Source organism: Mus pahari, chromosome 11, assembly GCF_900095145.1.
Source record: "Mus pahari chromosome 11, PAHARI_EIJ_v1.1, whole genome shotgun sequence".
NCBI lineage: Eukaryota > Metazoa > Chordata > Mammalia > Rodentia > Muridae > Mus > Mus pahari.
The window spans coordinates 2297986-2312391 of record NC_034600.1 but is presented as its reverse complement, the minus strand read 5'-3'; the positions used below and the strand labels follow the sequence as shown (position 1 = coordinate 2312391).

General features: G+C 44.7%; 1 long non-coding RNA gene across 1 annotated transcript in view; it reads right to left on the bottom strand.

The window, feature by feature from the left end:
* Positions 1-2485, bottom strand: part of LOC110328752 — a 14681-nt gene extending 12196 nt beyond the window's left edge. The window contains exon 1 of the long non-coding RNA XR_002380880.1: positions 2347-2485. This is a non-coding gene — a long non-coding RNA (uncharacterized LOC110328752). The remainder of the gene's footprint in view (positions 1-2346) is intronic.
* Between the last annotated feature and the right edge of the window lie 11921 nt (positions 2486-14406).

Below are 14406 nucleotides of genomic sequence, written 5' to 3'. Positions count from 1 at the left end.
CCTCCCCCCTTGATCACTAATTGAGAAAATGCCTTACAGCTGGATCTCATGGAGACATTTCCCCAACTGAGGCTCCTTTCTCTGTGATAACTCCAGCTGTGTCAAGTTGACACAAAGCTATCCAGTACAACAATTATACCCTTGTTAGTTGCAATAAAAAAAATAAAAACAATAAAAAATAAAAAAGAGAGAGATCTCACTATGGTCATAGGGAAGTGATATTTGTGTGGTTTCTGCTTTCTACTGTACTAGAAGTGCCAGTCTCATGAATGGTGGCCTGTGGTCTCCAGGCAGGAGTCTGAGGATCTGTGGTTATCAGTGATTAGTCTTTGGCTCCCCATTCCATGTACACTTTAACCCTTCAGCACCCACTGCCTTGGCTTTTCTGGTGGCCATGACACCTAGGCTCAGGGACCATCAGCATCTGCTATGGCCTTGGGAAAAGAGTCCTTAACACGTAGGGGTTTTGAATAGACATTCTTATGCATGAGCTTCCTCCTACCAGGCTGTCAGGTAGCTTCCAAAGGGACACAGGTGTCTAGGTTGTGCCTTTATTTACCAGGTTCTCATTGTAATTCTTTCTTTGCTGCTCAGTAGGAAGGAGCAATCACCTGATGAGGATTCTGGTGTCTTTATAAGAGAGAACTTTAAAGCTGAGCTGCTTAAATGGAATAGCCATCTTTCCGAACACACACACACACACACACACACACACACACACACACACACACTTATCCAGCCTTCAACACAAGCAAGCTCCACTTTGAAGTTTGTCCAGCCACGGAGGCATTTATGTGTAAGACAAATCCCTTCTCCCAGTGCTACCTGACACTCTCCTATGTGAGTCCTCACTCACAGAGGCAGAGTGGAGTCTCAGTCCTGCCTGTAGGTTAACAGACCCAAGGGGTAGCAGCTGACAGACATCCTACAGAGCTGCTTCAGCAGACACATAAGCAGAGGCCCAAGGGAGGTTGCCTGAGCACCCTGTTCAGAGAGGTAGTTCTGGAAACGAATCAGTTGTTTGAGATGGTCTTGAGTCACAGGGTAGTGAACCTGGCTTGAAGTCGTCTGATGGGTGTCCCCTTTTTACCCTTGCTCTACAGCTCATGCTTGTATTGCATCTGCAGTGTAATGTGGCAATAGAGAGTCCCTTCTATTCCGTCTCCTGCTGACCCTGATGTTATCAACTTCTCGGTATTTTCAGAAGCCCTCCAGGAGTGCTCGTGGCAGCAACTGAACGGACAGAATGCAAAGACATCTAACTAAACACCACCTCCCTAGACCCTGTGGGTCCCTCAGGCACAGAGCGCAGTGCCAGTTCCAACCAGTAGAGGGAGAGTGCAGAGATCTGATGAGGCTCTGGCTGTGTGTGTCAGGGCACTGTGCATGTCATGGTGCTGGTGGCATCTGCCAGCCGTTTACCGTCAGAACTGGCTTCAGCTTGTGCCAATCAGTGCTGCGCCGTGGGCACCTTCCCTGGACCTGAGTCAGCCCAGACCGTTCCTAATAAGAAGCACTAATTAGCGTGCAAATGGCAGGCCCGCCTTTCCTCTGCCCATCTCAACTTACCAGGCAGTCCCAACCTGCCCAGGCTGCATCTACAGTCTTGGTCAAACCCCCACCTGAGTAGGATACCCAGTCCTAATGATGTTTGGGTGGGGTCACCATGGAGTACCAAATCATTTGCAGGCCTGGTCAAACCCCGCCTGCCTGGGAGAGCCAGGCCTGCGGATGCTTGAATGGGGTCCCAATGCAATCAGCCTGACAGCTTCCTCCTGGTCTGAAGGGTCACTCTGGTATGGTGGGCACGCAGCCAGTGTCCTGACAGGACCTCCTCCCCCTCACCGGGTCCCTGCTGTGCTTTTGTTTCATTGGCAATTTTCTGATCCCTAGAATTGTAACATTGACTTGTGAGTGAGGATGCAAGCAGATCTATATCCCTGCCCCGACCCACCGCCATTCTAGCTGTTCTTAGCAATAAGTGTTTCACCAGGAGCAAATTAGCCTGTCAGGAAAGTCAAAGGCACACAGGACAACCAGCACTCTCCTTGTCTCTTGGTTCCTTGAGGTAAAGCCGAATGCAAGGGCATTTCTTTGTTCTTTAAATCTGACAAAACGGCAGCAGGAAGAAATATTCTGGTGGAATTTCTTATATTTTCCCCCCTTGAACTATATAGGCAGTTATTCAGCCCCACATTAGCTTTTAACTGTGATTCATGAAGTAATAGTGGAATCATTAGTGCAAGAAGCCATTTTTCATGCTAAAAGTCCATTCTTTATCAGCTTTCTCCTTACAGTGCACCATAGCCTTTTGCTTCTGGAAGGAGACAGACAGGACACACAAACCTTGGTGTAGCCGGACGGGTGGTGTGCTGAGACCTTTTCAGGAGGATGCCCTTGCTCTGCAGTATCCAGTGTGCATCGGCTGCTCCCGGGACTGAGATCTTGTGTGAAAGGACGCTTCTGATTTCTCCACAGAGAATGACACATCTCCAGCAAGCCACGAGGCCCAAATGTTCCTAAGTTAATTTCATCTGTAACCTTGCTTGTCTGAAGTCCACAGTGCCATTCTGAACCTTCCCAACTAGGGCAGTCGTCTGAGTACCCACTTCCCTGTGGACTCTGTAAGGACATGCACTCCCCAAATGATGGGACAGACAGAATTCTCAGAATGGGTCTGCAGCTTGCTCTTCCCCAGCCTATGAGCTTCGTAGGATTTAAAAATCCACCCTCCCCTCTGAGCTTACAGATGAGTTAATTCACCTCAATCCCCAGACTGGCGAGAGGGGGTGGGTAGGGAAGATGGGGCTGCTGCATCATGAAAGTAGAGAGTCCTCATCCATTCTCACCTGTCTGTTCCCATCTGTTAAAATGGCTGCTAATTTTTCTCTCCTCGAGCCCCAATCTCTGTCTCTGCCTCTCTCTCCTTCTCTCTTCGACTTGTGTGTGTGTTGGGGAAGAGATCCAGTAGAAAACTCTACAAGGGACAGAACAGTGAGCTGCCACGTTCCCCAGACAGGTGCCTGATACTACAGAGCCCCTAACTCCATAACTCTGTGACTATCAGTCATGCAGACAAAGCCCCAAGCCCCTGACATTCTAACTAGACTCCACCCCCACAGTTACCTGACTATAGCCAGGCATGCTCCTCCCCACAGTTACCTGGCAACAGCAAGTTAGTCCAGCCCACTATAAAAGGGGCTGCTTCACCCCTCCTTGCTCTCTTTAGCTCTCACCTTTCTTACTCTCATCTCTAGCCCTCCTTCTCTCTCTCCCTTCCCCCTTCTCTCCATGTGGCCACGGCCCACCTCTCTCTTTTATCATCTCTCTTTCTCCCTGCCTTTCTACAACAAAGCTCTAAAACCATAGACTGTCTCTGCTCATCAAGGCCTGTCATGCTTGAATGATGGGATGGGCTTTCCTCTAAAAAGCTGCGTCTAACCTCCCACCAGAAGGCCTTCCTACACCATGGACAAGACCGAAGACTCTCATCCGAGAGTGGGAATCACCGAGCACCCCTTTTTCTCCCTGCCCTCTCCTCTCTTCTAACCCAGGAATGACCAAGCCACCCTCTCCTGGGCCTCCACTTTGTTCTCAGCTCTTCTTCGGTGTCCAACGGCATCTGGGATGCCTGAGACTGAGAACTTGTTATCTTTGGGCTCTATGAGGCCCAGAGAATTTGGACTGCCCCATCCACCCTCTGCGGACTGGGGTTTGTGGCTTCCCACAGCCAGACACTCACCAGGGGCTGTGTGGAAAGCCTGCGTCAGTCCTCCAAGTCCCACCCAGAGCACTGGAACTCTGGCAGGATGCAGGTATTCACCCACTTTCTTTATTCCCCGACTCCTGCTGCCCTACGTGTGTGTGTGTGTGTGTGTGTGTGTGTGTGTGTGTGTGTCCCTCTCTTATTGTACTTTATTCTTTCAAGTTCCATTTGACTACTCAAAATGAAATTGAGACCTTTATTCAAAGTTTAAAGCTCCCGCTCACCGCAGACCCCAACCACTCTTCACGAGACTCACCAATCCTTTAAATGTAGGAGTTGTATTTTCTGGAAATGCCTGGCTGGCCTGGGGAATATTGCAGAGGCATGATGTAGTCTCTGAGGCCTGGACAGAAGGAAAGAACATATCTTAGGGCTGTTTCATAATTTAATGAAGTGATTAATCATTTAAAATTTTCTTTCCACAACACCCCTCACTTTAGTCAAATAAAAATATTGGGGTACATGCTAACTGTCCCTGTTCCCTGGGGCCCTCCTCAATCTATCACCAATGCAATATTTTATAAATGCCCCAACCCCAGTCCTTACCATGGCACTATATGGATTCCACCTTTTATAGCTGAATCCCTAATAAATGTAAACCATGCGATTTTGCCCTAGCTACTTTCAGCTCGTCATTGTACTGGGCTTTATGACTGGAGTGAGTCTCAGCTCTTAAATAATGCACGCATGCGCAGAGCCGCATGTGCATGTGCTATAGCTCAGGCTCACTGGCGTAACATTGGTGGTCGTTCTATCAGGTCAACTAATAGACCGCTTATCCCTCGGATGCTGATTTATACCCAAGTACACATATTATTACTTCACCCTAACACCCACACCGCCCCTAGGATTATTGCATGATGCCTTCCATCCAGAACTGTTTGCAATCTTATAGTTAAAACTTTGTTTCTCACCACTACAGTTTTATAAACTTGAGCATCTTCCCCTTAATTTTGATATAACCAACTAGTACATTTATTATGAAATAACTTTCTGTATGGGACCAACTTCCATCTATATCAACTCTCCTTTATGCATAGAACGTGTCTAGTAAAGGTTGCTGTGATACAGTAAACAATAGATCTTTAATCTGTTTTATTTCTAGACTTATAGGAATTGAACCCAGTCTTTGGAACTCAAAAACTCCCTCACTACCTAGTATGCCTTATTCTATAGTAAGGTCATGAGATGCACCGCTGGGCACAAATCCCCGAGCATTTGCTACAGTGTCCCTATATTAATAATCCCATAATCTGTGCTGTCAGTTTAACAGTCATTACATCAAGCTCACTCATCATTATATTCAGTCCACACTTACTATTTACATGACCAGACTGGAAATAAGCACACAACCAAGTGTCCTAATTTTTATTAACAAACCATGATCTATGGAAGCAGAAGATGAATTTTTTAATGCAACTGCCTAAGTAATTCATGGGCAAACCACTTCTAGATCCTTAGTGTGGGGTAGCGACTACAGTGAAGAATTAGTGTATAATGCCATGCTGTTAATAAAACCAGGTACCCCTAGCCAAGGAGCTGTTTGTGATGGCTGCTGGGGAGAGAATATCAGTTTTCCCCGTTGATGGGTCACCCAGAGGTTACCCATACTCCAGCAGATGGTCCTACATTCGTGCGCATACAGCCAGTACTGAGTAGATTAGTGGGTTTAAAAACAGAACACATGAAGTTGTGGAGGGAGATTGGAGGAAGTAATTTGAGAAGAGGGAGTTGTGGGTTGGTTCTCCTGAAGCATGTTGTACGCAGGCACTACCTGACATTCTCAAACAGTGACAGGCGAGATACTAATGCTTAACCCCAGCTCACCTCTGAATACCAGGAATAACTCTAGGCATTTCTTTCCCTAATGTTTGTAATGTGTTTCAAATCGACCCCTGAAAAATCCCCACCTTCAGTTTTTGTTTTTGTTTGTTTGTTTTTCTGGATCTCTCGTGTATTCTAGCAGGAGGATGGGGTGGACTAAACCCAAATTAAGTACGGGAAACCTTAGTGTAATAATCGATTGTCCAGATAGAATGAATAGCAGCTATTATTGTCTACTGGTAATATTACCTGATCCCCTAGTTCATATGTCATTAGCCAACATTCTCAACTGTTTATATTAATTCAAATAGGACTGCATTACCATTATCCTATGATGAAATAAATTACCTTTAACAGTCTTAACCATTCCAACAATCCTTCTTTACCTCTGTTAATAGGATTTTCACTTAAGCAAAGTGTTGTATGACTTCTCTAGTCTATATTCCTAATCTTATTTCCATGACAGACATGACAAAATATCTACTTGAGCACCTAAACTACTTATGAGCTCTTCCTGTGTGTTGTGACCCCTCTCTCACTCTTTCTAGCTCCTCTGACCCTAATTAACTAGAAGTTTAGATTAAATTCAGACCCAGACCAAGGGGCTTCTAGGCTCTAAGCAAGTTAAACACTTAGTTGCTGATGTTAAGGGTTGTGGGAATTTATCCTACATTTAGTGAATGCAAATCAAACACTTTAATTAAACTAAATCCTTACTAAATTTGCAGTGACTGACCCCCATGATGATAACCTAACACCCCACTCAACACTTAAACACCCCAATCAGAAGGCTTTAATCTATTCCTCTGCCATCAGGGGATGGAGGGAGACAAAAAGTCAGAAAAATATGGCCAGACTGAATAGATGAGTCTTGTCACCACATTACTGGGGTTTTACCATATTCCTGGGCACCTGTCCCTCCAGTTTAGGGTAATGCTGTCATCAACACCCATAGTATCCTCCTCTCTTTTCTCAGGTGAGCCTGACTGAGCAGACCAAATGCTCAGCTTTCAGCTGAATGAAGATGTGAGCCAGATTTCTCATTCCAGGTGCCATATCCATGTCTTCCCGGCTCCTTGAGGAAGTGCCACCTCAGTGGTCTATGGCTGTGACACCCTAGGAATGTACACTGTCTTGAGTTCATTCCTTCATTGGATGGGGGGGGGGTGTTCAAGACAGGGCTTCTCTGTGTAGCCCTAGCTGTCATGGAACTCACTCTGTAGACCAGGCTGGCCTCGAACTCAGAAATCCATCTGCCTTAATCCAATCAAGTGGGAAGTCAGGATTAAATATCACATACTGAAATATGTTTTGGCCTTCACCGTTAGGAGAAAGGCATAGATGTTTTGAAATGCACAGCAAAGACTAAGATGCACACTCAGCCCCCACCTTCAGTTGGTGCACTCTTACCTTGAAGAGAGGATACTCTGATCTATGCGTGTGTGTTTGATGCTTAATTTTCTTCCTTTAAATGCAATTCCCCTTGAAAGGAAAAGACACTGAGATGCGAGCATTGCCCCTCACCATTGGCTGGCGCTATGGTAGATGCTGAGGAGCTGTGTGACTGGCCTGTCAGCCTCTTCTCCTGAGATCTCAACACACTTACTGCACATCACAGTCTCTTTCTACATGAGCTGTATTCATCCTCACCTACACAGACTCACCCGATGGCTTTGCTTTCCCTCTGAGTTGGCCATCAAGTTACGCCAAAATTCAATTCAAAGTAGAGCTAGAAGTGTTTGTGCCACACAGTTCAAGATGGTGGAAACTGTGTGAGCATGATCTGAAATTGGGCAGAGTGAGAACAGAGCAACAGATAAAGCCTGTGTTATCCCACTATGTATGACATTTGCTTCATGGGTCTTGAGAGTGGTACAACCAAATGAGAGATTTTGAGATGTTTCTCAGTATGTGTGAGTGGGTATATGCATGTGTGCCTGCATGTTTGTATGTGTGTATGAGTACATGAATGAATGAATGAATGAATGAATGAATGAATGTGTGTGTGTGTGCCTGAGCATGTGAATGCATGCATATGTGTGTTCATCAGTGTGAATGAGTGCAAGTGTTTATGTACTCATACATGCATGTGTATGCATGAGTGCATGCATACATGTGTGTATGAGTGCAAGTGTTCATGAATGCATGCATGTGTGTATGAGTACATGCACACATGTGTGTGTGAATCCAAGTGTGTGTGCATATGAGTGTATTCATGCATGCATGTGTGTGCCTGAGCATGTGCATGCATGCATATGTGTGTACATGTGTGTGTATGAGTCCATGCATGCATGTGTGTATATGTGTGTGTGAGTATGAGTATGCATGTGTGTATGAGTGCATGCATGCATGTATGTGTACATGTGTATAAGTAAATGCATACATGTATGTGTACATGTGCGTGTGCGTGTGTGTGTGTGTGTTTGTGTGCATTGTTGTGAGTGTATGTGCATGCTCATGAACTCATAGATAAGCAGGGTGTACCTAGCTCTCAGCCAACACTAAGACCCAAGGAAATCCACAAAAGACACATATTCCATGACAGTAAGGAAGAGGTTGCAAAGAAAGACCTGGAGCATGGACCGTAGCCAGTTTGCTGTCATTTCCAAGGATGTCAGAAAAAGATGTAAGAGGATCACAGCTGATCATAGTGTGGCCACATCCCAGCTCAGAGCCCGCACACACGTCTCCTTGCCTTGCTCAGTTCGGCCTTTTGTTATATTCAGGATTGTGAGCAGTAGCTTCACTACCTCTAAAGAAAACATCTTTTCCCTCTTGACAGTACATCATTGTGACAAGCGTTCAGTCTTGGCACAGATGCTCACAGCCCCTTGGAAACAGAATGGTAGTGCAAGCTGCTCCTGCTCTGGTGCTGCAGGAGTCCACGTGGTTTCAGGGAATGGTCGATACCCCTGCTTTGGGTGCTACATTGAGCAGCATTGAGTGACACACTGTCCTGGGAAAGCGGTGTCTTGTCCAGTCCGCAGGGTGATGAGTGATGAGATCCTTGCCACTTTGTTCCTCCAGTTTTATGTTTGTCACGACATAACTGTGACACATGCCACAGTGCACATGCCCTGTGATGATGAGCATTGAGGAGTTCTTATAATATGATCTCTTTCTGTGCCCCTTCCCTGGGCTCTGAGATGACTGAAGCCTTCAGCCCCCTCACTCTGGCCCTCTGACTTACTGTTGAGATCCTGGTGGGCTGCTGAAGATGTCCAACCTGGCTCTCTCCTCCACCGCTTTCTCTGTTGAGCACACCTGGTTAGGGTATCACCTTCCCTTCAACATCACTTTTCCTGTGACACTTATTCCTTGCCTCCTCAGTCCTGGGGCAGGTATTAGTCTCCCAAACTACATGACTCCCCCAAGAGTAGCTGTGGTTACACATCAGTGAGCGGTGCTGCTGTCAGACCCTCTCGGCAGTCTTGTGGGCTGAGCTTCTATTTGAATGGCTTCTACCCAATGCTGCAGGCCTTTGCCTCCGTGGACATGGGGATGTGGACTGATACACACTGGAAGGCTGGAGGAAGGGAAACAGGACATTTGGCTCTGTTTCAGCCATTGGATGCTTCCGTCTTACCACCTTCCTTCACTTGGGTCCTCTGCAGTCACTGACTTAAGTGGTTCTCCTCCAGGGACAGCTTGTCTATTCCCAAAGCATCCCAGGGCGGGTGACATAATGTTGGTTGTGGGCTGGGTTTTCCTCGGACTCTAGGTGAAAAACTCATGACTTTGGGGTGCTGGGTTAGGTGTGGCCCGCTGGGAACCCCTTGTACTCTACTCTGCCTCTACTCTTCCCATTGCCTATTAGTCTGTAAAATGTCTCCCTGAACAGAAGCAAGGGCAGATTTTCTGCAATTTCACCAGTTTTGTGGCGTTCGTCCCATCCCACCAGCTGCCAACGTTCTTTCTCCAATGTGAATGGTAGATGAGAGGCAGACACCTCTACTCCTTTGCAGCCTTTTTTGTTCTTTTCTTTCTTCAAGCTTCAGTAACATCATCTCCACCCCCTCTAAGCACCCAAGGACCAGCCTGAGTCCCTCCCTTGACGTTACCATCCCCATCATTCTCTGTTTCTTATAATCACATCTGATTTCCCTATCCTACCCATGCCACCCATGTTGGGTCTGACCTGTGCCCTGCAATACAGCATACTCCTTCACAGTGGGATGAGAGCTCTCTCTGTGAGCATCAAATTGCCCTATATGTAGCTACTCTTCCAGGGAAAACAGATAACCAGATATAGTGTGCATTTTCCATCTCGATCTGAAATACGCACCTATCCCTTCCCTACAGTTGGGTCTTCTCTCATACTCTTTCATCCACAACCTCTCACCTCAGAAATAAAGTAACTATGTAACGATTTATCCTGCCAAGTTCCCTTTCTTTCTATATTACTTATTTGTCCCTTCAAACAGACTGTTTTCTCAGAATGTTAACTTGACCTCGCTTTCTCACTGGAAATCTAATGTAAAACTATTGCAAAGTCAATTCAGCCCTGGCAATGGGAAATCTCATTAAATGTTCCTGTATGCTACAGGAAAGGATGCCATTCATCAGCTGAGCCTTGAAGGAAACGTGAAGTCAGGGGGAAGATTTATGTTCATAAACCTGATGCCAATCACATACGTGCCCCTCCCACAAGGATCTCTCAATCATAACCAACCATCTTCTTTGTGTGTGTGTGTGTGTGTGTGTGTGTGTGTATGTGTGTATGTGTGTGTGTGGTGTTGTGTTTGAGAATGACATACATACATGACATCAAGCCCCAGCCACCCTCAGATTAGAACAATTCTGCTGGTGTTTCCATTCTGCCAAACGTGTTCTCGTGTTCTAAGCCTTCAAATGTTTTCTCATGTTCTAAGCCTTCATAAACTGTGGTTCAAATAAGTGTGGAGCTTCTGAAAAATTTAACACCTCTTAGAGGTTTCTAAACACTCAATGATCAAAACTAAGTAAAAACCAAACAAAGGATCCAAGGCCTTTCTGGCAATGCTTGAATCATGTGACTTCACTCCAGCCTTGTTCTGAACACAGGGGCAGGAGCACTTGGCACTGAGCGCGTCCCCCACCACACAACAGCAGCAGATGTTGTCTGAAACTCCTCAGCCCAGAATTGATATTGCACATGAGACATTTTATTCTCCTAGAAACCTAAACTTAATTATGAAAAACAAAGACTTTTAATAATTTTATTCCATCAGTCCTCATGTAAGCGTCAAGTTCATAGATCTTGGGTTTCCATTGTGTGAGGATGCCTGATTTTAAAAGTTGCTTTTGCATTTCTGACTTGGGTATCATGAAGCATCATTAACTACATTTTTGGTTGGGGACCAAGACAGAATGCTAACAATTTCTGAAACGGCCTGTGGTTTGAATGAAAATGGTTCCCATAGGCTCATATATCTGAATGCTTGGTTCCAAGTTAGTGAAACTGTTTGGAGAGCATTAAGAAGTGTGGCCTTGTTGGAGAAGGTGTGTCAAGGGGGTGGTCTCTGAGATTTCTAAAGACTCAACCCATTCCCATTCTCTTTCTCTCTCTCTCTCTCTCTCTCTCTCTCTCTCTCTCTCTCTCTCTCTCTCTCTCTCTCTCTCTCCCTCCCTCCCTCCCTCCTATCTATCAATTGACATGTAAGCTCTCAGCTACTGCTCTGGTACCATGCCTGCCTACCTACTGCCATGCTTGCCATCATGACAATCATAATCTCTAACCCTCTAAAGCTTTAAAGCCAAAATAAATTCTTCTATAAGTTCTCTTTCTCATAGTACCTCATCGTACCATAGGAAAGTATCTAAGACATGGCCTTACACACATTTCTATCATTTTCTACATATATTTATGCAAATTAGTACTTTTAGCATTAATGAATATTATAAATCAAAATACCAACAAACTCTGAAAAAAATCATGAAACATGATCTATATCTGGCATATTACATATTAATCAAAGACTTAACTGGTGATGGAAAATAAACAAGCAAATTCCTCTTCTTTGTATGTAAATTTCATTTTCTCTTCAATAAATGGTAAAATTCTATGTACAACAAAGGATTGTCTTAAAATAAATTTCCTTGGTTTTTTTTTTCCAGTAAATGTTTGGTTTCTAAACCTCTTGTCTAACTGTAGTATCGTGTACACAACCTCTTATTGGGCATCAAGGAGTCATTAGTGACAAACAGCTTTGAATTGTTAATATGTGTAAATATATACTCTTGGTAGGAATAGATGTCAATAGAAGACATGAAAAGGGGCCAATGAACCAAGGGAGGAAAAGGAGGTTTTAGGGAAGGGTGGGGAAGACAAATGAATTCTTTCCATTTGTGATATGACATTACCATGGAGATAGATGGTGAAGACTCAGTCTAGCACTGTTGACAGGTGCTTACATGCAAGGTCCTGCTCATTGCCTCTGACTCAACTCTAGCAAGGACATGTATGTTGTGAGAAATATTAAAAAGAACAGCAAGTTCCTGCACTATGCCGGGCACCAGCAGGCCACATGGCTCCAGCCAGGTGGTCTCATCTCTGCAGACTCTCTGACCCGGAGCTCCCGAGATGTCTTCGCCCAACTCGCTAAGTTCCCTTGGTAGGTCATTGCCACGCCAGCCCCATGCAATGACCGCCCTCCTCACAGTTAGATATCACAGTTCCCAGTAACCCGGTAAAATCAAAAATCTAGAAGTTTATAATTAGATTTATATATCAATAAATTCTCAATACACAAGATATCCACACAATAAATTCAGGGCCAATTGGTAATGGTACAAACTGCCCACCTAGATTAGACAAGTTACCCCAACTATTCTATCCCTATAAGACATCATCTCAACCCATGGCTTTTTAAAGCCACACGGAATCTGAATTATTCTGTTCATCCTCCATCTTGCTTCTTTCTCCCCTACCTGACTTCCCCACCCCTTGCCCTCCATCTCTGCAACCCCTCGCTCTGCCTCGCTTTTCCCTGTTCAATCACGGGTTTCTTGTTGTATTAATATTTAAAGTGATTGGACAGGGAAAATTCGGCTACACATGTAAGCCTAATAATGCAGCCCATGCAACAGGGTGGTGTGTGAGGAGGGGATCTTGGTGTTCTAGAGGTTACAGTTAGCATGAGTGCCTCAGCGCCAGACATGGAGAAGAGACCCACTTATTGAATACTTCTCTTTATATTGCATACTGTATGTGTATACATATGCATTCTATGCATACAAGCACATGTTTACTATATACACCCCACACTCTGTGTTCAATGTAATTCGGCATACTAAAAGAGTAAATTCTGCTTTACCTGTGAGTTTAGTTGTGAATGTAAAAAAAAAAAATCATGTCAATATATTTTAGGAGTATTTATATTTGATCTGTGTGTGGAGGAAGGATTTGTCAGTGTTACAGTAACAATAGAAATACAACAATGAAAAGCGATTGATTTGATTGGGCATGTCGTTATGCCGTTAAGCAGGTCAAAGGTAAAGAAGCAAGACTTTCTGGGGTAAATATTTGCAACAAGCTCTACAAAGAGTCTATGCTTTAAATATGGAAAAACTCACACACACTGATCAAAAGGTACTGACACATCTGGGGAACATAGTCCAGTAGTTAACATGCTCTACAGCAATATTTGTTCTTCATTGTTATGTGGTGACAGTGGTTAATACCATTATTGTTAAATATGGGTGAAAAATACAAAATCAAGAGTCACAGAAATAATGATAAATCGCCTAAAACAATGTTCAGTTAATTTATAATAAGTGACCCTTTGACTCTTAATGAGCACATTTTGTCCATGGAGCAGAGAAAAAAATGATTAAAATAATAAAAATGGTTTTGCATTTTAAAATAAAAGCTAATGCTAACACAGGCTCCTACTCCTTAGTGATGCAGCTGTGCACTTGGCCTTGCTTTGCTAGAAAACACCCAGGTCTCCATGGATGTGAGACACTGTTACTGTTTAAAGTAACAATACAACACTTCCTGAGTCTCTCTTTTCTCCTTTAAAATGCAGTGCAAAGCAAAGCCAGTTAACAGATCTCCTTCAGTCATTTCCTTTAATAAACACAAGGAACTGGTGACCTGTGTTAGGATGGTCTGTCAAGAAGCAGCTGAAGGGAGGATCAATGCCTTTTACCTTATAGTTCCATTGTGGAAGCAGGAGTGTGAAGCTGCTAATCACATTGCATCTGGTCAGAAAGGAGAAAAGAGGCAGGAAGTGAGGCTATGCTGTGCAAACCTGAAAGGAAGTGTGTTTCCTGTGTGTCAACTACCAAATCACTCTTGCCCTTTGAGGTGGCTGGCCAAGTGGCTCCCTTTAGCACTGCTGTGGTCAGAGGAGTCTTGTGTCCCATTGGGTAGGACATAGAGACACAGAACCTAAAGGGCACAGCATCTTCCCCAGCCACAGAGGAAAGCACATGGACAGTACAGCTGCCTTCACCTCAGACTCCTGATGACCTTGAAGACCAGAGGAGCTGCCATCTCCCATACGTTTGTAGTGTGGACCAGAGCAAACCCTCTGTGTGCTACACCAAGCAGCAGTGTTTGTTACTGTAATGTGAGCTTATCACCCTGGTTGGCAGCTCCTTAGGAACAATTCACCCAGACACAACTTTCTTCAGGTGCGTTGAGAATATTTAAATAAGTTATGAGAGTTTCGAATATGGGTTGGCGTTTTCCTACTGGCTCCCACCTTTCCCGTGTGTGTGTGTGTTTGTGTGTGTGTGTGTGTGTGTGTGTGTGTCTATTCATGATGAAGGTGTTCTGTGAGCTTGCTGTAGATTGGGAAATGTAGGTGATTCAAGGACAGAACAGAAGC